The sequence below is a fragment of the Doryrhamphus excisus genome, chromosome 2, assembly GCF_030265055.1.
Source record: "Doryrhamphus excisus isolate RoL2022-K1 chromosome 2, RoL_Dexc_1.0, whole genome shotgun sequence".
NCBI classification, from domain to species: Eukaryota; Metazoa; Chordata; class Actinopteri; order Syngnathiformes; family Syngnathidae; genus Doryrhamphus; species Doryrhamphus excisus.
In genome coordinates, this window is record NC_080467.1 from 18,305,379 (window position 1) to 18,329,379 (window position 24,001).

Sequence of the window (24,001 nt, forward strand, 5' to 3'; positions counted from 1 at the left end):
ATGGAGGAGATGGAGAGATAACCACTTCCTGTCCCCTATGAGTCTGTCTGTTCCTGGTGGACTTTTCTCTAACAGTTCCTTATTCGTGAAGCAACTTCCTGTTGTGTTTCTGCAAATCTTTTTGTCTCGTTTATTATTTCTCTCTCCGTCTCTCTGTTCATCAGACTAATGGGTCCGTCCTCTCTGGGATGGGCTATGGAAAGCAGCTCTTAAAGGTATAGCACACCATAAACAAACACTCTTGTACAGTTGATTCGTCCAGATTCAACCAGATGGGAATTTGTGTGAGGTCAAAGGAATCAAACCGTGAGCACCTGACAAAATTCCAAGTTTAGGCGCACATGAAGTGCTTGAAATGACTAAGTGTTCAAGTTCTAGGTTCTCTGTGTTTGATAGGATTGAATTCAGGGCTCCAAACTATGTCTTTATTGACCTTACACCTTAATAAAATAAGTCTGTATCCAACACACTTCCAGAACAGAAATGAATCGTAAAACAATTTTGACAATAATTCCTTTTCATCTTGTCTACGTAACACTATAACCAAACAAAACTTTGGGTTCTAGTCACTGCAAAGGCACAAAGTCACCAATGCTGGCAGTCAAGCTGCTGGCTGCTGGCCACTGAGCAGGTGTTCCATTGCACATCAGCACTAATGCCCAAAATTAATTAATCAGCTTTAAAGATGATCCTATTTAAACTGTTTTGCTTCCCCACTAGTATGTGGTGGGTGAAAGGTCACAGTTTTGGCTCAGTTACTGCAACACTGGAGCGTCAATGGGTCCTTGCCAAATAGACAGCTTGAACCAAAATCTTTCTAATAAACTTCCATGTACATTGTTTATGTACATAATGTGGAAACTTTCACTTATGGTACACTATTGCCCTTTGCACATTGAATATGAACAGTTTTATATTAAACATTTGGTGTCTGGAATGGATTAATCAGATTTACATTGTTTCCTATGGGGCAATTGTTTCAATCTTTGTACAATTGAAATGGATTCATAATGAAAACCAAGATACCACTGTGTTACACGGTACTGCTTGCTGCTAAGGTTAGCCCCCAAAAAGGAACACATGTCCACATGGGCAGAACAGAGTGAGTGCTTTAAATAGAGGTGAATAAAGCAAAGTGGATTTCCTTGTTCTTTGGATGGAGGAGTCCAACTGTTACAAACCACTGTCTATCCGATTACATTTTATTATTTTTTTTTTAGCTTCAGGTTTTTAAGAATCTCTTTTGTCCATTCCTTTTCTTGTACCATTTCACATGTTCTTTGGAGTACATGCTGTATGTACCGGTCCAACTTTATACTATCCCTAATTCCAAATCTGCTCCCCTTTGTTAAGGTTTAGTACTACCTCTTGTTTAACCATCATTGAGTGAAGAAACATCATATCGCTACTTCTGGGTGATGTTCGAGAACATGAAAAGGCTTTTACACTCCCACCGAACATCAAACAGAATGACACAGCTAACGAATGAGTCCATTACCAAATGTTTGGTGTATATAAAAGCAAAAAAAAAACTATCTGAAAGGAAGATTATTTGAATGTTTATATTTAAATATGTAAAAACATGTGCCGTTTTTGTAGGTCATTTAGAAAGGCCCCATTTTTCTTCATATCACAGCGGAATGGACTGTTTACCAACTTAATATAATAACACCTCCCCTCGGGATGGGAACATTCAAATGGAGATATCCTCTTTACACAGCCAATTTCTGCTAGACACACCAGATTTCAATTTAACAGCTATATGAGATTTGAACCATTTTCTCGCACTTGTAATTTAGCTTCTGTGGAAAAAATATTGGGCTCCCCGTCAGCTCAATTTGATGTCTTAACATACTCTCACCGCAACCACTTTTTGTCGCAAATAATCAGCTGGCAATCCAAAAGCAAACTTGATTTGCTCATAAAACTTCCTGCAGAATAGCGGTAGTTTGTCACGGGGATCAAATAAACGTCTCGTCTCAATGGATTTTACGCTGTCTTGCGTCTATAAAAGTCGTAGGAAGATCTACATACACAGAGTGTGGAACATTCTGTTTCTCATTAACTTGTCACAAATACGTCTCTGGTGCCCTTGGCATGGTATTATCAACAGCATGGGAGGGGCAGCAGCTTGAGAAAAATAAAGAAAAACCTTTTTTCAAGCCTGCTAAGCTAAGTATATATATGGGACATTTGTACGGCAGTATTTTTCATTGCTACGACAGGAGTAAAATGTTTATTATTTTCATTCATTAAAGGAGTAAAATGAGGCTACTAATGCGTTTTGTATGTGCAAACGTCCGTGTTGCAGCCCAGTCACCCTTGTAGCCGTGCAGACTGTAGCTTATTGGTGCCACGTGTTGTTTCCTGGTCCTTTAATCTCTGTCACGTTTATTAGTCAAATGTCCAACAAAAACAGCACCACCAGGTATTGGGTGAGTGGGGGACACTGACAAAAACTAACTTTGCAGAGTGCACTGCAGTGATGAAGCAGCCAACACGGCAGGGGGTTCCAGAAGGGGCTATAAGCAACGTGTAATTTGTCCCAGCGTGTACTGCAACTGACATACAGTGTACAGTATACACGAGGCAATGAAAGCGCATAAAGATGACAGGCAGTATGGGTGCATGAACGTTCCCCAAGCTGCTCGCTGTCTGACTTGCAAAGAGTTGGCCATTACTCGCGATAATGAGGCAGGCCACAAATGTCACACTAACAACAACAGAAACAAACAGCGTGGGTTGACGAGTGCAGAAGGTGAGGATATCACAACAGGAGTGAACAAAATGCAAGAAAGATGATTTGCTTGACTTTTCATTTTGTGACAGTGAATATTATTCATGTATAATAGTGGTGACAGTGACATTGGCATTGTTGAGTTTGTTTTCCTCCCATCATGGGATTCCTCTATGATGCTCCTGCTTCTTCTAGCATACCATGAACAACCATGTTTGGTTAATCACTGGCACGGATACCTGGGACAGGTACTGTTGCCACAAATGGTCAGGTGTGAGTGACTAAAAATATGAAAACCACAAAAAACAGTTTGGTTTTAAGTGGGATGTTATCAATTTGAATGAAGATGTGCAATATCGTACATTTACCAAGGTATGTTGTCATATTGTTAGATGTCATGATATTTGCCCAAAAGCAACAATATGTACCGCATTTTGTCCGGACTGTTAGTCGCACCTTTTTTCATAGTTGGGCAACTTCTAGTTATATGCGACTTATATATCAAAATATATAGAGTATTCATTCATTTTCTACCGCTTATCCTCACGAGGGTGCTGGAGCCTAACCCAGGTGTCCCTGGACTGGTCGGCAGCCAATCACAGGGCACATATAGACAAACAACCATTCACACTCACATTCATACCTATGGACAATTTGGAGTGGCCAATTAACCTAGCATGTTTTTGGAATGTGGGAGGAAACCGGAGTACCCGGAGAAAACATGCAAACTCCACACAGAGATGGCCGAGCGTGGAATCGAACTCGGGTCTCCTAGATGTGAGGCCTGCGTGCTAACCACTCCATCACCGTGCAGCCAATATATTTTTATATTTTTTAATTTTTTGGTGACTCCTAGTGGCACGTCTCACAACACGAAAACTGGCTTGTGCCAAAACGGTGGCATTTGCTTTTAGGTGCGGTGAATTGATTTATTGAATATCGTGACAGGCCTAGTCATATGTATGTGTTGTGCAACTTGTGTTGTGCTATGCGAGTGTGAATGTGTGCCTTCTATGCACTGCGGTATTGGACTTAATCTGTAGGCGCAGTAGTAATACGTAATATGGTAGAAGTGACAGGAACCCCATGAGGGTTATTTAAAGCACACAGTCTCTCTAGTGTCATACAATGCCAGACGATATCATTATCTGTTCCTCTGCACCAATAAAATGAGCCCTATCTTTACAGTCTTACCAAAGTAGGCTTGGAAAGAGTTTTCTTCCATGTCTAACCCGCGGGTGCACTATGGAACGCACTCAAGTGCTAACAAAAATGTTGGTTTTGTAGAAGCAAAGCAATTTTTATGACATTTCCCAAGATTGAACTCCACTGCACACCTGGACATGAGGGAAAGTCAACTTGTAACTTTTCACCATTTGATAACTTTTAGTGTCTGTGAGTTGACATGAAGGTTTTTCATTGAGATTGTGCGCCTTTGCACAAAAGCAGCCTGTTGTGTATGTGTGAGTGATTGGCAGCTCATATGTATTTCATCAGAGATGATATCGCAGAGAATGACATGGGGTGAAATTAAAATTGCTTCCCTTGTCAGACCATCACAATTCCCATATCACCTCTTCATTTTCTAAGTGTTGGTTTGCCCATCAAAATCCAACACAGTGTTTGTCGGCATGTGTGTGTGGAAACTGCATGGGTATTTAAAGCGTCTGTCAGCAAACAATGCCATTTTGAAATCTGACAGCTTCAGATTGCTCACAAAAAGACAACCCACAGGCGGTTAGTGGCACAATTGCCCCCCCCCCCTTGCCTAACTATCCCTTCCACTCATTTACTCCCTTTCTGCCCCCCTCCATATTTATTTATTCATTCTTTATTGGAGGCAAAAGGGCTGAATAGGCATGATTCTTTAGGCTGCTTAATTAAAATATATAATTCATCGCAGCGTCAAATGATTTTGCCGCTTCGTTTTTTGTGGAGTCCGATTTGGGATCATTTGCATTTAAATTGGAAAGCCAGGAGGGAAATACACTAGGTGGGGCATGGTGTGTTTGTGAAGATAGAAGGCATTTGTCTCTTCAAGAAATGCACATGAGTAGGCTCTCTCCTCCTTCATATTGTCTTCTTTTTCATGAAAAGAAATAGAGAAAACCACGCACAGCAGGAAAAGCGATTGCACAAAGAAAAAAATCCTCAAGTTCACTTTGGGATTTTTGGACCTGATGAATGAGTGTAGCTGACAAAACATCCACTTCGGTTCTATTTTCAGTTCTCACCCTAATTCTTCTGGCTGCATGATATAAGAAACAAGTGTAAGTGTATTCTAAATGTGTTTGGATAGATAATAGAGACACCATTCTTTGGGATAACGCTGGACTTGTCTGGTTCAAAGACAATATTATAAAGCACTGATATTGTTGTCTAGAGCACCAGCAGAAAAAGCAAAGCGCTACATCACTGATGGAGCAGATTCCCTTAAACTGGAGTTGCTCGATATGCTTGATTCCTAGCATAATGCTAAGAGTCCATTGGGCCGGTGCCACTTGGCGCCAAGGATTATGTGATTGGCGCGTAGTGGTTCACTGTGGCGCCAAATTAATGTTCGCTTGGCATGTTGCCATGTTGCCGTTATTCTGCCGGCCCAGTGGACTCTTAACATTATGCTAGGAATCCACTGGGCCGGTGCCAGTTGGTGCCAATGCAATTTGCTGTGGCGCCCAGTGTTGCCATTAATGTGCCTTGTGGCGTGTAGTGGCTTAAACTGCCTCCCAGCTGGCTTGTGGTGACGCGTAACGGCGGCAAAAATTTAGTTTGGCAGCAAGAAAATTTCACAATTTTGAAAATCTTTATCCACCAAATATGGAACCAAATGTCACAAAAAATCCACCTATTGGAATGCACTGGAATGTAATGGCGCGAGCCAAGTTGCGCCAATAGGTCCCCTGAATTCCGTTTGTCCAAGGGACAGTATCATCAATAACCCCCATTCCAAACCACTAAACTACAATATCATCTGTAACAGTCCAGAATCAATATTTATCTAACAACATGGCAAAGCCATACAATTGTGAAATTAAAAGGACATCTCCCACACCAGATGTCAATATCTCCTCTTGGATTGAACAGTTTTGCTCTGAACAACCAATCACAAATTTGAAACAGCCCCACTGCTCATGGACGAAAACTCCAAAACGAGGAAACTCCAGATTTGCAGACATACTTAGCGAGCACAAAAACTGATGCAGACATGACCTGATAACTCATTTTTATGGCCATATTGGCTGACTTGTTTCGAGGATGGACAGGGCACCCCTGCAAACACATTTCCCTCCAAATTTCAGATCTACTGACTGTTGTCACGCATGGATTCATTCCAGCTGCAATAACACCCCACTTCTCTATTTAATTACGATTGCTTGTTTGCAACAGAATGCTAACACGTGAAGAGGTGGAGAACTCATAAAATGTCTTCAAGGTCGGCAGGTCTGAATTGTCCTTTTGGGATGGATGTGGACGTCATCACTTTGTCTGGCACTGTGGAACACACTAAAAGTGTCAAATCGCACCTGTACCTTTCTCTATGTGATTTTGCTTCATCGATTTAGCTGCAGGGATGTCAAATCAACATGAAAACGGAAAAGAGGTGGTGAAACACGGCAGCAGGTGACAACCTGAAACATAAAGTCTCCAAGTATTTTCTATTAAAGTCAAACAACAAATCTTGATTCACGATAATTAACTGATGTCCATTTTTGTAAACTTGACTTGCCATCCATACTCAAACGCAGGATGGTGAGGTTAGAAGTCAGTTATTGTGAACTGCAGAGTTGTCCTGTTGAAAAATACTGTCATTACAACACAGACGAGGGATAACCAGCCAGCTGCCGTTGGACACCCCTGCACAACCTGAAGCTCCATTGTTCCATTGATGGAAAAAGCACCCCAGATCGTGATGGCACTCATGGAAATCACCGCAAGTGGGATCTTCTTGTCATGCCAGTCATGTTGGAAGCCACCAGGACCGTCAAGGTTACTTTTTTTTCTCATCAGAGAATAACACTTTTTTTCCCCAATATCCAATGGTTGGTGCTCTTGGGCAAATTCTAAAATTTTGCTGAAATTGTGTAGCATTGAAGGAAATTATTTTGGCTTGTAGAGGCTGTTGGCTTAAACTTTTCACTTTAATGCTTTTTTTGCAACAAATTCATTCATTCATTTTCTACCGCTTATCCTCACGAGGGTCGCGTGAGGTGCTGGAGCCTATCCCAGCTGTCTTTGGGCGAGAGGCGGGGTACAACCCTGGACTGGTGGCCAGCCAATCACAGGGCACATATAGACAAACAACCATTCATACTCACATTCATACCTATGGACAATTTGGAGTCGCCAATTAACCTAGCATGTTTTTGGAATGTGGGAGGAAACCGGAGTACCCAGAGAAAACCCACGCATGCAAACTCCACACAGAGATGGACGAACTGACAGAATTGAACTCAGGTCTCCTAACTGTGAGGCCAGCGTGCTAACCACTCGGTCCACCGTGTGGCCGCCTTGCAACAAATTGCTTTCTCAAATGTTTTTTTTTTTTGCTTACTCTCATTACTTTCCTTTTTGTATTTTGAAGCTCTACTTAGAACCTCCTTAAAATCCAACAGGTCATCATGTAAATTATTGCAATTTTTAATCTGGTCTTAAAATTTTGATTTGGAGTGTATTGGGCATGCATATGATTTTAAAAGATGCTTCCTGGGGGTAAACCCCACACACACTGACACACATCCACATCCTCACAGACAACTGTTGATATTAGAGCCGCTAATGTCATGCTCCCTACTGCATAATAACACTTCCTCACTCCCACAATGCTTCGCTTTACTTGGCAACATTAATTCTTTCATCAATCATGCAGGGATTTGCTGCAGGTTACTCATAAGAACCAAGGGGGGGGGGAGCTGAGCCTTGCAGTGTAGCTGCTGGCATTTTGGGCTCCGTGCACACATACACATACACATGCACACACACACACACACGCACACACACACACGCGCAATCATGTGCACAGTTGGCATTTGGCGGTGAGTGTTGATAGCGGGATGACTGTGACCTTTTTTTCACTGGCTTTTTGACTGTAATTGGCTGCTAAAGACAATGTCAATCGTATCTCAAGAGGTAGCGTGGGTTGAGCCTGTAAACACACACTCGTATACACACACACACTCACAATCTCTAATGCATGTGGATGACAGCGCTTTGCTTGGAGTGATAAATTTAGCTATTGATCACATGTGACTGTGCTCAGCTGGCTGAGATTAAGAGGGCCCTGAGATGTCAGCTACCACGCACCATGCAGGCTGCACCACCACATCACAAATCTGCCGTACCTCCACCATCACCATCAAATCTTCGTGCACCAAGTTAAACCAACAGTCATTATTCTAATAACAAAATAGCATCAATGTAACCCGAAACTGGAAACGTCATTGCAACTCGTCACGCATGTGTCAGGTCGTAAACGTCGGATGTGCATGTATGTGATATTGTGTGTGTTTTTGTATTCGTTTGAGCATGACAGCGGGTGTATGTGTGCGTATGAGAGTGTTTTTTGTCTCCACCCAGCCATCTGGACCTCCTTGTGTGTCTAGGAGCAGATTTAGGTGGTTAGAAACTCTGGAAAAACACGGCGTTACCTCCAGCCCTCTCACCTCTGAACTCTATAAGTGTATCAAAGCTAAGAAAACACAGCACTTTGTGTGTCGATGTGTGTGCGTGTCTGCGTGTGATTGAGCGTGTGTGTGTCAGCATTCTTAAGGCCTATAAGGCTTTGAATGATGGGTGTAGACTCCCCTTTGTGAACAGGGAGCCTCCGGGAGCCGCGCTGCATGTGTGTGTTTGCGTGTGTTTGTGTGTGTATGTGTGTGTGTGTGAGAGAGAAAGAGAGAGAGAGGAGAGAGTGTGATGTACGGGCTGTGATGTTCTGAACAGAAGTGTTTTTACAGGGAGTTAATCAGAACCAGAGATGAGGCCTTGCCCGCAGAGGATGAAGTGTGCAGGCTTGCACACACGTACACACACATTCACTGCCCTATACCTTTTCCAAATTGAATAATAGCGGCCTAACCTGAGGGGGATCTCTGTGGTATTGCTTCGATAGTCAATGCCATTTTGGTTTTCCTGCACATTAGTTTTTTTTTATTGTACAGATTAAACCTAATAAAAAAATCACAATCAATTATTAAAAAAATCATATAAATTATATATTATATATAATATTTCTGGGTAAAAGTGGTTGTGGTTGTGTTTTTGAACTGCAGGGAGCAGAGATGCGGATGCTGAGGGTCACACATTGGGAGTGACCAGGATGGATAGGATCACCCCATTTCAGCTCTTGCAAACTTTCTTCTCATTATTATGACTTTATTACAATAATTGGGTGACTTTATTCTCGTAACGCTATAACTTTCTCTGCAACCTAATTCTCCAAAAATGACAACTTTATTAGTTGTGTTATTTGTTTCACATAATATTGAGACTTTATGTTACAGTATTTATTTATATTAAATTAGTTTTTAAATATTTAAAGTTTATTCCATTAAAATGTTTGTCCTTACAATTTTATGATATTCTCAGAAAATTAGGACTTTTTTTTAAATTACATTTTTGTCGTAATATTTGGATGTTATTCTTGTAAAATTACTGCTGGGGGTTTCAAAATAACACACAAGTTTGTGACTTACTGTAAGTAAGTCCTGTAAATATACGAAAATCTACCATTAATCATCTGGTTGCCACAGCATGACAATTCCTTTAAGGAATATAATGAATGGTCCTTTCAAATGCTAATATTTAAATGTATTGTATGTATTTAATGTATAATTACTCCTAATTTGAATGAAGTTAATATATATGAGATTGAAGTTATATATATATATATATATATATATATATATATATATATATATATATATATATATATATATATATATATATATATATATATATATATATATATTATATGATTATATATTTTTTTCTTTTTTTCATATATCTTTTTGTACTTGGTGTGTATTTGCGTTTGTGAGTGTTTGCAGGAATGCCACGGGGCATTCTGCTTATGTTGGAAGCTAAAAAGAAAAAGAGTATGTTGACTCAACCAGTCTGCTTAGCCATTTAGATAAATATAGCAGATACAGTGGCAGCATAGACTGAGCGTCCACTTTTACCATCGGGGGCTATTTGTAGAGTTCACCCCATCATGTAGGTGTGTTTAAGAGATGAGTGGCTCTTCGGGCGCATGCATGCGCACACACAGACACACACACAAACCCACATAGTACATAGACGCAATGTAGACACACACACAAGCACATTAATGGTGAAATTAGACCGATGTCTTATAACTTGCAGTTATAATAAGACCATCTTGTACAATAACCTACAGGCAGACAAAGCGCACAAGTGGAAGTAATTTTCAGCCTCAGTGACCTATTAAACACACCGACACTTACGTTTTTACTCAGGTACAGTACACATACAGGCAATTATTATATCATGTACGACTATACAATGTTTTACATATTGATGACTATCGAAAAGTGACAGGTTTAATACTGAAAAATGGATAACATTTGCATCACTCCCCATTGACGTCAGAAATTATCCATCAAATCATAACGAATAAGCCGCAAGCACAGTCAAGGGGTCATCTATTGTCACACTTGAATGCTAAGGAGCAGATATTTATGGCTGAGCAGCTCCATTTCACAACACTGAGTCATTGCTGACATAACACTGATGTCATATTCGAAGCTCACCCTTTGTCAATATAAGTGTGTGTCATGGCGAGGGGAAGTCATTTGTAATCTCATTTAAACCGCCCATGCTGTCAGCCTTCCCCTTTCTTTGCTGCCTCTCCCTGTGATGCTCTAATTCTGCATCTGCAGTGGAGCTGTCCGTCTCTTTCGCTCTGTATCTGTAGTGTTCCAGCTCTCTCCTCCTGTCTGTCGTCCTCCTCACCTCCCCACCGACCTTGTCTGTTCATTGCTCGCAAGTGCTCTCAATTCTGTCACTGGCTATTTTTTTGCTTTTCACAACATCCACCGTTCATCCCTCTCTACCTCGCCCTCTACAGAACGCACTCCTTCCATGGTAGGCGTCCAGTTAATGCTGATGACAGCAGAGTCCCGTTCCTCCCCAGAGGGATCGTTATAGCAGTGATACAACAGTGACTAAGCAAGGGGCAGTGACAAAGCTAGAATGCTTCTCTCTGATCAGCTCTAACTTACCTTTACGGTCAAATGTGTAAGGATGGTACAATGACAATTAAAGAGAGAAGACTGTTTTCCGTCAGTGTCACAAATCCATGTAGGAGTCCAAAACAAACACCAACAAGGTCAACAAGCGTAAGAGTTAACATGAAGCACACAGTGTCATTTGCTGAAGCTAATCAGGAGATTAGCAACTACTGCCAGTCTTCACAGACATGCTTTTCTTCATGAATAAACCCTGCGCTGTTCTGATAAAACTGCTGCTGTGGGACTAGGAAAGGGAGAAAGAGCCCCATTCATTTTTAGCTACAAATGTCATGGATGCCTGCTGTATTGGTAAACCTCACATCCCGACACCTTAAGAGTTGCGCTGGAAGTCGAGTCGACAGTTCAGTCTTTTATCTCAATGGCTAGCGCTCTTGACAGTATTTTCTTCTTATTTAATCGTTTGTGCACTTTTAATGTACCATATTTACAGGTAGACAGTATTGGACGGTGTATGATCCCACAGTGTAGTTTTGATTGACCATAGCTGTGTAGTTTGGGTGGGTGCACCTATCATCAATCGACAATAGATTTGGATGATGCTAGGCCACATTAACCGTGTGGATCCAGTCCTATCCGTTTTTGCTGTAGATGCATCGGAATTCAACAGGTCACATTAAAAGAAGCCTGATTCCAACCTTAAGTTCCAATGCATGAATTGGTGTCACTTCACCCGTGTTGTGTAAACAAAGCCTTTGTTTAAATATTAGGATTTTAACTGACCATTAATTATATTCACTTAAGGAATTGCCATTCTCTGGCAACCAGATGATATATGGTGGATTTTCGTATTATAGGACTTACAGTAAGTCACAAACTTGTATGTTATTTTGAAACCCCAGCCGTTATTTTACAAGAATAATATCCAAATGTTACAACAAAAATGTAATTTAAAAAGTCCTAATTTTATGAGAACATCATAAAATTATAAGAACAAATATTTTAGCAGAATAAACTTTAAATATTAAAAAAATAATGTAATATAAATATGTACTGTAATACTGTAATACTGTAATACCCTAATACTGTAATACTGTAATACTGTAACAGAAACAAAGTCCCAATATTATGTGAAACAAATAACACAACTAATAAAGTTGTCATGGTTTAACTCTTGCTATAATATTTGAAAGAGCGCTCTTTCCTGTGCAAGCTGTGTCAGTGCAAGCAAAAATCAAGCTGTATATACAACAGACCCTACATGTTAATATGCTTAAGAGCAAAAACAGGAGTGGAAATGAAGGGAAGAAACATAAATGCTCAACCAACATCACCCAAACAAATAAAGTTGAATTTCCTTCTGCCTCAGGTCATTTTCAGAGTTGAAATTCTTGTTGAGTTGTTGAAATTGGCTCCACCTGCATGGTTGTTGAAAGAAGGAAGTAACATTTATTTGTTCTTGGTGAGCTGCAAGTCAGTGGCTGTGTAGTTTCAAATGGGAAGCTATTTTTATATAGGTCATTAGTCATTCAATCTGAGGAGAATAGAATAAAATAACAAAATTATGGAGGGAAGACAGCAGTGTAAATCTCACAGTGTAAACATCACACACACACACATAATTCTGTATGTGTGTGCATTCTCCTTCGTCTCAACAAGGTCCTGACAGAACTATTAGCATTCTCTTCCCATTTATTCACAACATACGCACAGAAAGTAAAAAAAAAAAAACACACACACCTGTGCAAGTGGGCTCCTGTCCGTTCAATATTTATTAGCAAAGCAATCTGTTATACGGGCATGGCCAAGCACTGCACCTTCTGGCCACATCAGTGCACACACCTTTCCTCCGCTGAGGAAAATATCACCTCAAAGCTGTTTCGAAGGTCAGAATAAAATGAATCCCAAAGCAAAACAGTGAGTAGAATGGTGTGCAGAAAGGCGAGAGGTGATTTTCCTTTAAAAATAAACACAAGGTTACTTATCAGCATCTCAAAGTGGTAAACACGCACTTTTCTTGTTATGTCTGACCTCTTAGCTTTTTGTGTTCACATGAAAATGGGTGTTTTTGTCTTCTCGCATTCGTAGACTGTCAAGTGCATGCTAAAAGACAATAAGGTGGTGCAATAACACATAGCTGTCAGAGCATCTTAGCCAAACAAAAGTCATTTCCCGAAAATGCACAATAACAAAAGTGGTAAAAGAAGGAACAGACATATGAAAGAAGTTATTGGAATTATTCCACAGTACAGTGGAACCGTGGTTTTCCAAGGTTTTTGACAAAAATGTCCACTTCAGGTGTTTGTGTCCACTTTTTTGTGTGTCGGGAACAAAATAATTGGAAATTATTATAACAGATTATTATAACAGATGTAACTGAAAATTCCATCATATTCTGTCATTGACTGAACTTCACTAAGGGCGTATGGCATCGTATCAAAGGGTACAGAATTTGTTTGTGGAGGTCCGAGCTTTGGTAAGGGATTTTTCTGTGTGTCGCTGCAGGAGAAAGGAAGAGGGTATTCATTCATTCATTTTCTACTGCTTATACTGACGAGGGTCGCGAGGGTGCTGGAGCCTATCCCAGCTGTCTTCCAGCGAGAGGCGGGGTACACCCTGGACTGGTCGCCAGCCAATCACAGGGCACATATAGACAAACAACCATTCACACTCATGAATATGAGTATGAATGAATATGTATGTATGTATGAATATATTAACATTATTAGAGCCCTCTAAATTTGAGATAACACCCCTATAGTCACTTTAACACTCATATTACCCACATATAGACAAACAACCATTCACACTCACATTCATACCTATGGACAATTTGGAGTTGCCAATTAACCTAGCATGTTATTGGAATGTGGGAGGAAACCGGAGTACCCAGAGAAAACCCACACATGCAAATTCCACACAGTGGAATTGAACTCGGGTCTCCTAGCTGTGAGCACTGCGCTGTAACCACTCACAACCATGCAGCTGAGAGGGTATTCATTCATTCATTAATTTTCTACCGCTTATCCTCACAAGGGTCGTGGGGGATGCTGGAGCACACAGAGATGGCCGGAATTGAACTCGGGTCTCCTAGCTGTGAGACCTGCACTCTAACCACTCGACCACCGTGCAGCCGAGAGGGTATTCAATTAAATATTAAATTTCATTTTATGCTTATCACATAAACTCCACAACAGCCGTAATTACTTTTCACACTCCTTTCGTCAAATGCTTTATGTGCTGGAGAGAAAATTGAAAATACGTCAACGAATATGCTCGCTTTACAAAAGCAATTATTCACCGACACCTTGTTTTCTGTTAATTATAACCAAGGTGTTAAAACGTTTGAACATAACCAGCCTTTTAGCTTACAAAATGCAATTCTGTGGGAACAATGCAAACATTAATGAATAGATGCGCTCTGGGTATGTCTCCTCACTGCAATTTATGTTAAGCATTGGCACTTTAAATGGCTTCATTGTGTGGCGTATGCCTTCAGAAGAGGCAATGTAGAGATGGTTGTGAATCAAAAGGTAGCTGGGTCTCCTGCACAGTAATTGGACGCATATGCATGGCTGTTTAGATCAGTTGTGTGAAATGACTGGCAATTGCCACCAAATTCCCCTTCTATTACTTTCATGCCCACTCAGACACGCACACTGTAATTACCTGAGTGTGTCTGTGGCGTAGAACCGATGTGAGGCACACCAGTGGGTAGGGAGGGCGTGTATGACTCACTCGTGCACACACATTCCGAAATGAAGCACCCAGAGCATCTACCTCTGCCTGATATTGTCTCCCTTTGAGGAATTCTCACCCAACTTGTCACATAGTTTAAACGAAAGGTCTCTCCACCTGCCCTCAGTTGCCTCACTTTCAGATGGAAATAAGAAGTGGGCACCCTCATTTAATTTCCCAAAAACTCATTCCAAAGAAGATTAGTTTGTAAGGTCTAATGTTTGCTGTAAGACTCGTGTTTCCTATTTTTGTAGTCGCCTGTAATGTCAGAAATTTGGGATTTAAAGAGCACCCCTTTGTGGCATTCATTGTAAGCTGCGAATGGATGAATCTGTCAGCTTTACGTCAGGGGATAGGAGAGGAGAGGCAAGGGACAAAGCAGTGAGAAGGAATGCAAAAGCAGCAAAGGACCTAAGCAGTAATCAAGTGCCTAGCTCCCAGGGAAAAGCGGGAATTGTGCCTATTTCAACCTTCTTTGCTTGTTTTTTGGCTTTTTGTGTTTTCATTTATGGCAAGGTCCGAGAAAGACGACAAAACAACCTAAACTTATAACACAGGGAAGTGGTAAGAGTTTTATGATTGAGTCAACAATTAGTACTACAGTATAAACCCTGTTAGCGTTAGCATGTTTTTCTATTAAAGTTGAACATTTTGTGTCTATATTTTCCGGTTATCACACAATATGATGTGTCTTCTCATGTTATTGATGTATTTTTAGAACAAAATGTCCTTGTTAGACGACTATTAGCTCTGATGTCATCAGCAGTTGCCTCCGTAGTACTTTGCTAACTAACACAGTTACGCCACAAATCTCTGCTTTTCTTTTGATAATGGCTACAAAACTCAACAAAACATTAAAATGGTATCCGTCTGGAGGCAGCAACCCTTTGAACGCTTAATTAATGTCTTAGTCCAACTTGATGGGGACAATATTCGATTCAGAGGTTGTTATCTGTTTGCACTTCATACGATTAATCCGTAACGGCTAGTTGTCCCCTTCTGTTTTGAATCGTAACTTACACATTCTAGTTAAGAATTAAGAATCATTAACTTGACATAACAGGCTGTAGTGTTTTACTGTGTACATACTTACATACTTTGTATTGTAAGGATGTTTGTGCCTTGTGCACAAACATCAAATGTGCAGCTTTCCAAATTGTATCATTGTTATATCGGAATAGTGACTAATGGCTATGATTTTTTTTAATGATTTTATGGACACAAAATGTTGAAAATAATCAGGGCACTTTTCTATAACTTGTATTGAACAAACAGAATGTATTAGTCAAATCCATCCAATGGCATCACAGTAAAAGAAGCAGATTGTGTTCATTAGTTTGAGGATATCGGCTATGCCGGACAATATCTACAGCATATATCTTATATCGCAAGAAAGCCAATAATGAGCATCTCCACTTGAGCATACATAATTTTTTGTACCGACCAAAACATCTCTCATTGGAATTCCGCCATCTATTCGGTGCAGATTCTGACACCGGTCCTTGAATCCATCCATTAGTCCATCAATCAGTCCATTGGCTGTCCATCCATCCATGTTTGAGTCTGTCTTAGGCCTGTATATTCCTGCTTCTGCAGTGGAGAACCTTGACTTCACCAGGTGTGAAATGAGACTATATTGATCTGTTTGCTTGTGTGTTGATGCATGTTTATGTGTGAGTGAGGTGAAGGAGTTCTCCCAATGTCATGGAGGTGAGTGACTTACTTCAAAGATTGAATGTGCACGCTCCAGGCCGAATGACATGCAAATGATTATTGTGATGGGAGATCTTGCTTCCAAATTCATACGCTTTGAAATCATTCGTCAACGTGTCGTCAGACAAATCAGGCAGAACATTGAGCATTCCAATTTAATTCCTGTCATACTTAGATGACCCGCGATAGAGAGTCAGGAGCCATGACGTTTGTCATACCTACGTGAGTCACTTGATTAGTGCTAATCTCCTCTAAATTGGATGAGAGTGCATAAGACAATGGAGATAAAGATTAATGCATAGGCAAATGGAATTAAATCATTTGGATTTTTAGATTTTCTCAACTAATTAATTCAGACTGCATGGATGCTGGCATATATTATTATATATTATATTTAGTATGTATATATTTTATGGGCCCGCAACCCTCGTGAGGAAAAGCGGTAGAAAATGAATGAATGAATGAATGAATATTTTATGGGTGTCACTGTAATAATAGATAATTAATCTCACAATGAATAAAAGTTCATTTGATCATTTTGACAACAATATATTGCCATCTCTTTTCCTTGTCTCTTACCAAGAAGAGAGTTCACTCTGTCTAATCTAATCTAGTCTAATCTAATCTAATCTAATATAGACTAATCTAATCTAATCTAATAATTACAACAGTTACTGTAATAGCAAATGTTGATGCAAAATCAGTGACGAGCATCAACACCAAGCTAGCAGGAGGGGCTGTAGCAGCCGGTATGGTGTACGGTAGCCCATTGATGCAGCAGCATAATCCAGGTTTTATGTGTGTATCTCAATTACTTGTGTTTATTTTCTATTTGCGGGTGGTCTCGGAAGGCAACCCCTGGGATCTACTGTGTCTACTGTACCACTAACCGTTTGTTTGCTTCATTTCGATTTGGTCTTTCCAGGGCCTAACCAAGTGGGTCTCAATTGTTTTCTGTCATGCCCCAACGAGGGACAGAAAAAACGGGAAAATGCAACAAAATGGAGAGCTGTGAAGCATACGAGTGTATTCAAGAGCCAAACTGTATGGTGAGTACGAGAAATGTGTACATGTTGGCAGGTCTGCACTAAGAGTAAAAGTACTCCCTGCCTCTCACACCCACCCTGACAGTTTCAGTTATGTTTATTACTGGGTCAAAAGCTACTTAGCTGACAGGAAGCAATACATAAAGCTCGGAGAACACACATCTGCAAGTTTATATATTACTTGCGGAGTACCCCAGGGGTCAATACTGGGACCAAAATTGTTCAACTTGTACATCAGCCACGAAAGACTTAAAGCTGTTATTTTTTGCAGATGATACCACTGCTTTTTTGTTCCGGAGGGAGCACAGAAGAAATCATAGGAAAGGTTAGAGAAGAAATGGTCATATTAAAAAGATAGTTTGATAACAATAGATTGAACCAATACAAGCTGTTGATGTTTGCTAAATACAAGGATGAAGAGTCTTGAACCGGTCATGATGTGTCACTATAGTAGTGATGTCACTATATCACTATATTGACCGTTACTATGATACCCATTATGTCATTATATGGTCATATTACCTCGTACTTCGGTATGTGTCAAAAAAATTTAAAAAAAAGGAAAAAAAAAAAACAAAATACAAAATAATAAATATTTATTACAATAAAATAATAATTTATTAGTTATTGCAAAGCAAATATGCCAATATGCTAAATATGTCATTCAACATACTTACATTTAATATAAAATCTAAACTAATCACCTGTGAAAAAAATCCCCATATCTTATTCACTTCCAGCTACTTCCTGCTCTCTCTATTTCTATAATTATATAGCGGCACCTTTCAATTTGCCTCATAGCCCAACCATCTCATTTGATTTTCATCTCCCTAATTCAACATTTGACAGCCCTTAATGGCTACCTGGCAATGTGTTTGTAACTCTTTTGGTGTATTTCACTCAGGCATTCAATTTGGCCTCCCCTGCATAGATGCCCATTCCCATTGCTCAATCCAATCCATCCTGCTGCAGCGCTCCCCTCCTTCTTACCCCAGATCATTCACTTCCTCCGCTCTTCATCTGCATCCCTTCATCATCTTCACCCCGCTCCACTCATTCCGCCCTTTCATCATTCCTCCCGCCTTGCTTTTGTGAGATAATACATTTGCAGCCCGAGTGATCTATTGATTCCTTGAACCGAAGCGCCTTTCAGAAAGGTAATTTTTTAAGGAGGCAAAGATTAGACAGAACCTCAGCACTTTTCAAGGTGAGCAGGGCTCTCCCAGCTTTTTCTGAAGCAAGTGGAGGAGGAATGACTTGAGTGTTCCATATACGTCTCCAGACATTCTTTTTTCTTGTTTGTCTTGCAATTAGTGATGACCTGATCAGAAGGAACGCCAAACTAAACTTGCTGTCGGATGAATTTGGCAAACCTGTTACCTCCGCCAAGGCCGTTCTGTTCTGTTTTCTTTTCTTTTTATTCATACTATTCATCTCTTGGGGACCCATTTCCAAAAAAAAATGGTGTTAAAATGGGTCATGGTTTCAAAAGAAATCCATCATAGTTTGGTGACGTCCAGTATCATGCAGATGCTAATCAGCTTTTCATTACGATGCTCAACTCAATCTTTGTAGCAGAAAACTTTAGTTTTCCACTGTCTTTTCCATTTTCAGCTTTGACCTTACAATCATCTGGATTTTTCCTGTGATGCATGTACCATGTGTGGCAGCTCATCATCATATATACTGTATATCAATAGCTTTAATCATCCGACTGAGGTCTGGCAATGAATGATTTGGCTAAAGTGGAAAGAAGTGACTCACTGACCACTAATGGAGATTATTCGTAATAATTCTTCCCCAATATGGTGATTTTTTTTTTTTAATCCGATGCCAAAAAGCCACACTTAGAAAACAAATATACAAAGCAGAAATTAAAAAGACCAATGATGCAATTTGCTGTGGGACAAAAAGAGGACAAGATCAACCTGCATCAATACGGCTGGTAGAGTAACATATGCCTTTAGCAGATGGCTGTTATTAATTAGGTATTGTATGAGACCTTTTGCAAGTTTGTTTAATTGCCATATGCTTCGTACTGTAACATGCAACACAGAGACAAATCATTGTAAAAAAAAAACAGAATATTTGAAGAATTAATTCATTCATTCATTCATTTTCTACCACTTATCCTCACGAGGGTCATGGGGGCTGCTGGAGCCTATCCCAGCTGTCTTCGGGCGAGAGGCGGGATACACCCTGGACTGGTGGCCAGCCAATCACAGGGCACATATAGACAAACAACCATTCACACTCACATTCATACCTATGGACAATTTGGAGTCGCCAATTAACCTAGCATGCAAACTCCACACAGAGATGGCCGAGGGTGGAATTTAACTCGGGTATCCTAGCTGTATTAGCTGAATTATTACTATAAAATACTTCGGTTAGGATTACTGGTTTAATCTATATTCTGATATATGATTTGAGAAATGCATTTGACACAAGATCTTGTCAAGTTCATGAATCTGGACGCTTCCCTCCAGTATTTAGGAAAAAGCCCAACGCATCAGATGGATGTCATCATTACCTAGTACACCGAGTTTAGCCATGTCTTCCAAGTGACTGAGACTCCTCATTCTCACATTGCCAGAAGTTAGTGTGCGTTATTGTTTGAATAATTTAATTAACACAGTGATTCATAGTTGAGCTGCAAAAGCCTAATCTCTCATAAAACCTCTCCCAGTGGCTAGGTTGCTAATCGTAGCTCTTTTGGATGTCTTTTCTTTGCGAATTGGCAGCAGTAAAGAAATTTACAGATTTGCTTGGAGAGTTAAATTGGTTTTCGGTGTGGTAAGAGATAGAGGCGTATTAACGGAGTCTTGCTGAGTGGGATGGAGAGGAAGGGATGCGATGCGAAGCAGAGACAAAGAGGTTGGATGAAGGCGGCTAAAGCCAGACAATAAGGAAAAGTTATGGAGGGGAGGAATGAAATTTGTTCGATGATGAGATAATTACATTACATAAGTGTGGTAATCGAAAATGCTGGACTGAAAGAAGAGTTTGTAAATGTTGTAATTGGTAGAAATCAGAGAACATATTTCTTGGGTCCCGACTTTCCTCCACATATTAAGTGATGGAAGTCCCAAATCCTTGAGCCTGCAGGGCCAAAGTGAGGATTAGTGTCTGTGCTCTTCTTTTAAGTCTTCCATCGTTTTACACCCAAAGAGGGAAGGAGCAGGGGAGCTGATTTCATGGCAGTTTCTGTCAGAGGTGGGGACACCTTTCACCCTAACCCTCTTACAGTCCCTCGTGTTGATGCTCTTACTGTCTGAGGGCTTGCTGTTCTATGCATGTGCCTTCAACCCCCGCCTCGCTCATGTATTTGGGAATTCCTTCAAATTGCACTCTCGTTGGCTTCTTGACCCGATGGACCTCGAGAGGAGTACACCTTATCTGTGGGTTTGCAGGAACAGAACTAATATTGATTCCAGTTCATGATTTAGCTTAACATTTTTAGCTCTATAATCCGCATTCGAAGATTCAGACATGGATAAAGTTTTTTTTAACTTTCAAAACACAACACACTCTCTCTCTCTGTGACTTTTGGGAATGTCTAAAAAGTTGAAATGCCTTTCAAGCGATCAAACGCACGCAAAGACGGACATTTACACACCCTTTATGAATCACAAGAGTCTTGCCTGAGACCCTCTAAGCTAAAAATCTGTTTTGGCAGAGCAAGACTTCACCTTTGGCTGACTTGCATGTTTAACTTCCCACATAGGAGAACTGGTTTGGAATCAAAATGTCCTGGGATTTCTTGATCAAATGTTCACCTAAATCAGTTACATTTACAGCAGTGATTCTCAATTGGTGCCGGGTCTTAATCTTGCACTTTTCCTTAGGGATTTTTTAATGTTCCTATATGTGGCGGCGATGCTGTGTAGTGCTGTTTGAAACCTGGCATTATAGAAGCAGGACGTGCCCTCACACCCATGGCATCAAAGGTGCCTGTGACAAAGTGTGGCCGGCAATGAGTCCTCCTCCTCGGGCACACATCTGTTATCTGTCTGCTCAGCTACCAAGTAGAGATAGAATAGACAAGAATTCCTGTTAAATAATCTTTAGTTTGAGCCACACAGAGAGCTAGTGGTTGGCATTAGCAGTTTTAACGCTAGCATTCACTGTCAAACCAGTTGAGAATCACTCCTTTACAGTACTAAGGACATATTTTAATTTGAATTAGTGAAAAGAATGTCATTTCCTAAAGTGGATAATTCAGCTTTATTTGTGGATCTGTGGCGAGGCTGTAAACAATGACGTGGACAGGAATGTTGCCGCTGCTCTTTAAATGTGCTCTCTTTAATTAAAAGGACCTGTCCTACTAAGAAGACAAATGAATGAATATAAATAAAGAAGGATAAAGACAGCATTTCAATATTAAGGTGACATATGTCAGTAACCGTACTGTATATTACAGAAAAAGCTTAGTTTACTGAATTGATTATCCTCGGGTGTACTTTGTAATTCTTTACAGGTTAAGAGCATACTAAAAATAATGAGCTGTGTGATTTTACTGCAACAAATCATAATATGAGATTAAAAAAGGCTATTCTGTAATCATACCCAACTTCGAAATGTGCCTTTGAGCTACAGACTATAGGCTCCATTTATATAAGAACTTACACTTGTTTTTATGGGAGGGATGTTGCAACATCCGCATTGACAGCTAATGCTAATTATAGCTTTCACAATCAATATGAAATTGAAAACAAATGAGCCCCATTCTTGACAAATTCTGATCACCTTGTTTAAAAACCAACCTGTAACACCTTCTATTAAATATCGGCTCCCATCAGTGCTGAGAGGCGGAAACAATTGAACCGCACAACGTCATTAACAGCTGAAAACAGCTTTTCTTTACTGGTAAACACTCACTTGTGTTTGCTTATGTTTTGTCATGATTTATTGCACACTCTCCATAAACAGGCACTCTAATGGCTGCAAAATATTACAAACACTGTCAGCATTGTGTACAGTTCCAAGCTCTCCCACACACACACAAATGAACACACACGCCCATGTGCATCCACACATTCTCATACACCGATGTAGCATCAATACAAACCACCCCGGGACACGAGCGAGCACATCATCTCCTCATGTCTATGATGCTGCAATGCCGGCAGCAAGCACAAGGAAATGGTAGATAGAGCAGAGGAATCAATAAACCGAAGAATGCGTTCAAACTGTATTTATCATGTGTACAGATTTTTTGACAGGTCATTCTGCTTCACCCACGTACATTGATTCAAGCATTTGCATATGTTTTATTGGGGTATGGAGAACTCAACATGGGCCGTTAACATTATATGCGTCTTCGGGGAGAAGACTGAGGTTAACTGAGGTCTCTGTCTGCCCTATAATGGAGGAGTCATTTGAGGGTCAACGTGCGTAGTGCTTGAATGAACTTGCGACGATGACTGATGACAAAGTTGAGGCTGAAAATGGTCTGCCTTCGGTCAAACTGAAGAGTTCGGGTGATACGGATGCCTCGATGCAGTGTTGCATAAGTACATCAAGGTCAGATCAATACTGCTAAGCAGGTCACAGATTAAAGGATTCACTGTTGAGCCTTGAAGAGATGCAAAAGTTGTAATTTCAACCAACATTTATACATATATATGTGCTGACCTCTAGGACGGATAACTTTTAGAAACCTTTGGATCTTAGCTCACTTGGAGTCAACATAAAAATAGTCAATATAATAAAATGACATAAATATAACATAACTATACATAGAGATGCATTGTGGTTCATAATGAATACAAGAATACCGTATACTCCAGAATGGTGCTTCAGAATTAATCTGTCATGCCCCCTCGAATGCTAATAGTCCACTGGGCCAGCGCCAGTTGGTGCCAGTTTACGCCAATGCAATTTACTGTGGCGCCTAGTGTTGCCAATAAGGTGCCTAGTGGCGTGCAGTGGCTCAAACTGCCTCCCAACTGGCTCGTGGTGGCCCGTAACGGTGGCAAAAATTTAGTTTGGAGGCAAGAAAATTTAAAAAATGTTTAAAATCTTCGTCGCGCCACTTGCATCAAGCAAGTGGAACCAAATGTCACAAACAACCTGCCTATTGGAATCCACTGAAATGTAATGGCGCAAGCCAAGTTGCCCCACTGGAATAACGCAACAATCCGAGCAAACATTAATTCGGCTCCACAGCGAGCTACTACGCAGCGAACTCATAATCTTTGGCACGAACTGGCACCGGCCCAGTGGACTCCTAGGAGCATTAGGGACAGAAATGTTTTCGTGCCCCCCTCCAATTTGAAATACTAGAGAAACTGATATTTATTTATTTATTTGTACTGTGCAGAATGAACTTAAAAATGAAACCAAGAAAATGCAACAAAATGGAGAGCATACATATTCAAGAGTCAAACTGCATGTTCAGTACTATAAATTTGTACATGTTGGTAGATATCCTGACCAGATGCCCTGAACCAAACCACACTAAGGAGGAAACTCCTTCAGCTGCCTGGACTTGCCATCCTGTCCTTACTACCCAAAGCTCATGACCAAGTAAAACCCTATTAGAAAAATACATTATT

The 24,001-nt window shown here is 40.4% G+C and overlaps 1 protein-coding gene across 3 annotated transcripts in view; it reads right to left on the reverse strand.

Moving 5' to 3' along the window:
- cntfr (ciliary neurotrophic factor receptor) overlaps nucleotides 1-24,001 on the reverse strand; it is a 229,259-nt gene that overhangs the window by 129,757 nt on the left and 75,501 nt on the right. The window lies entirely within an intron of this gene.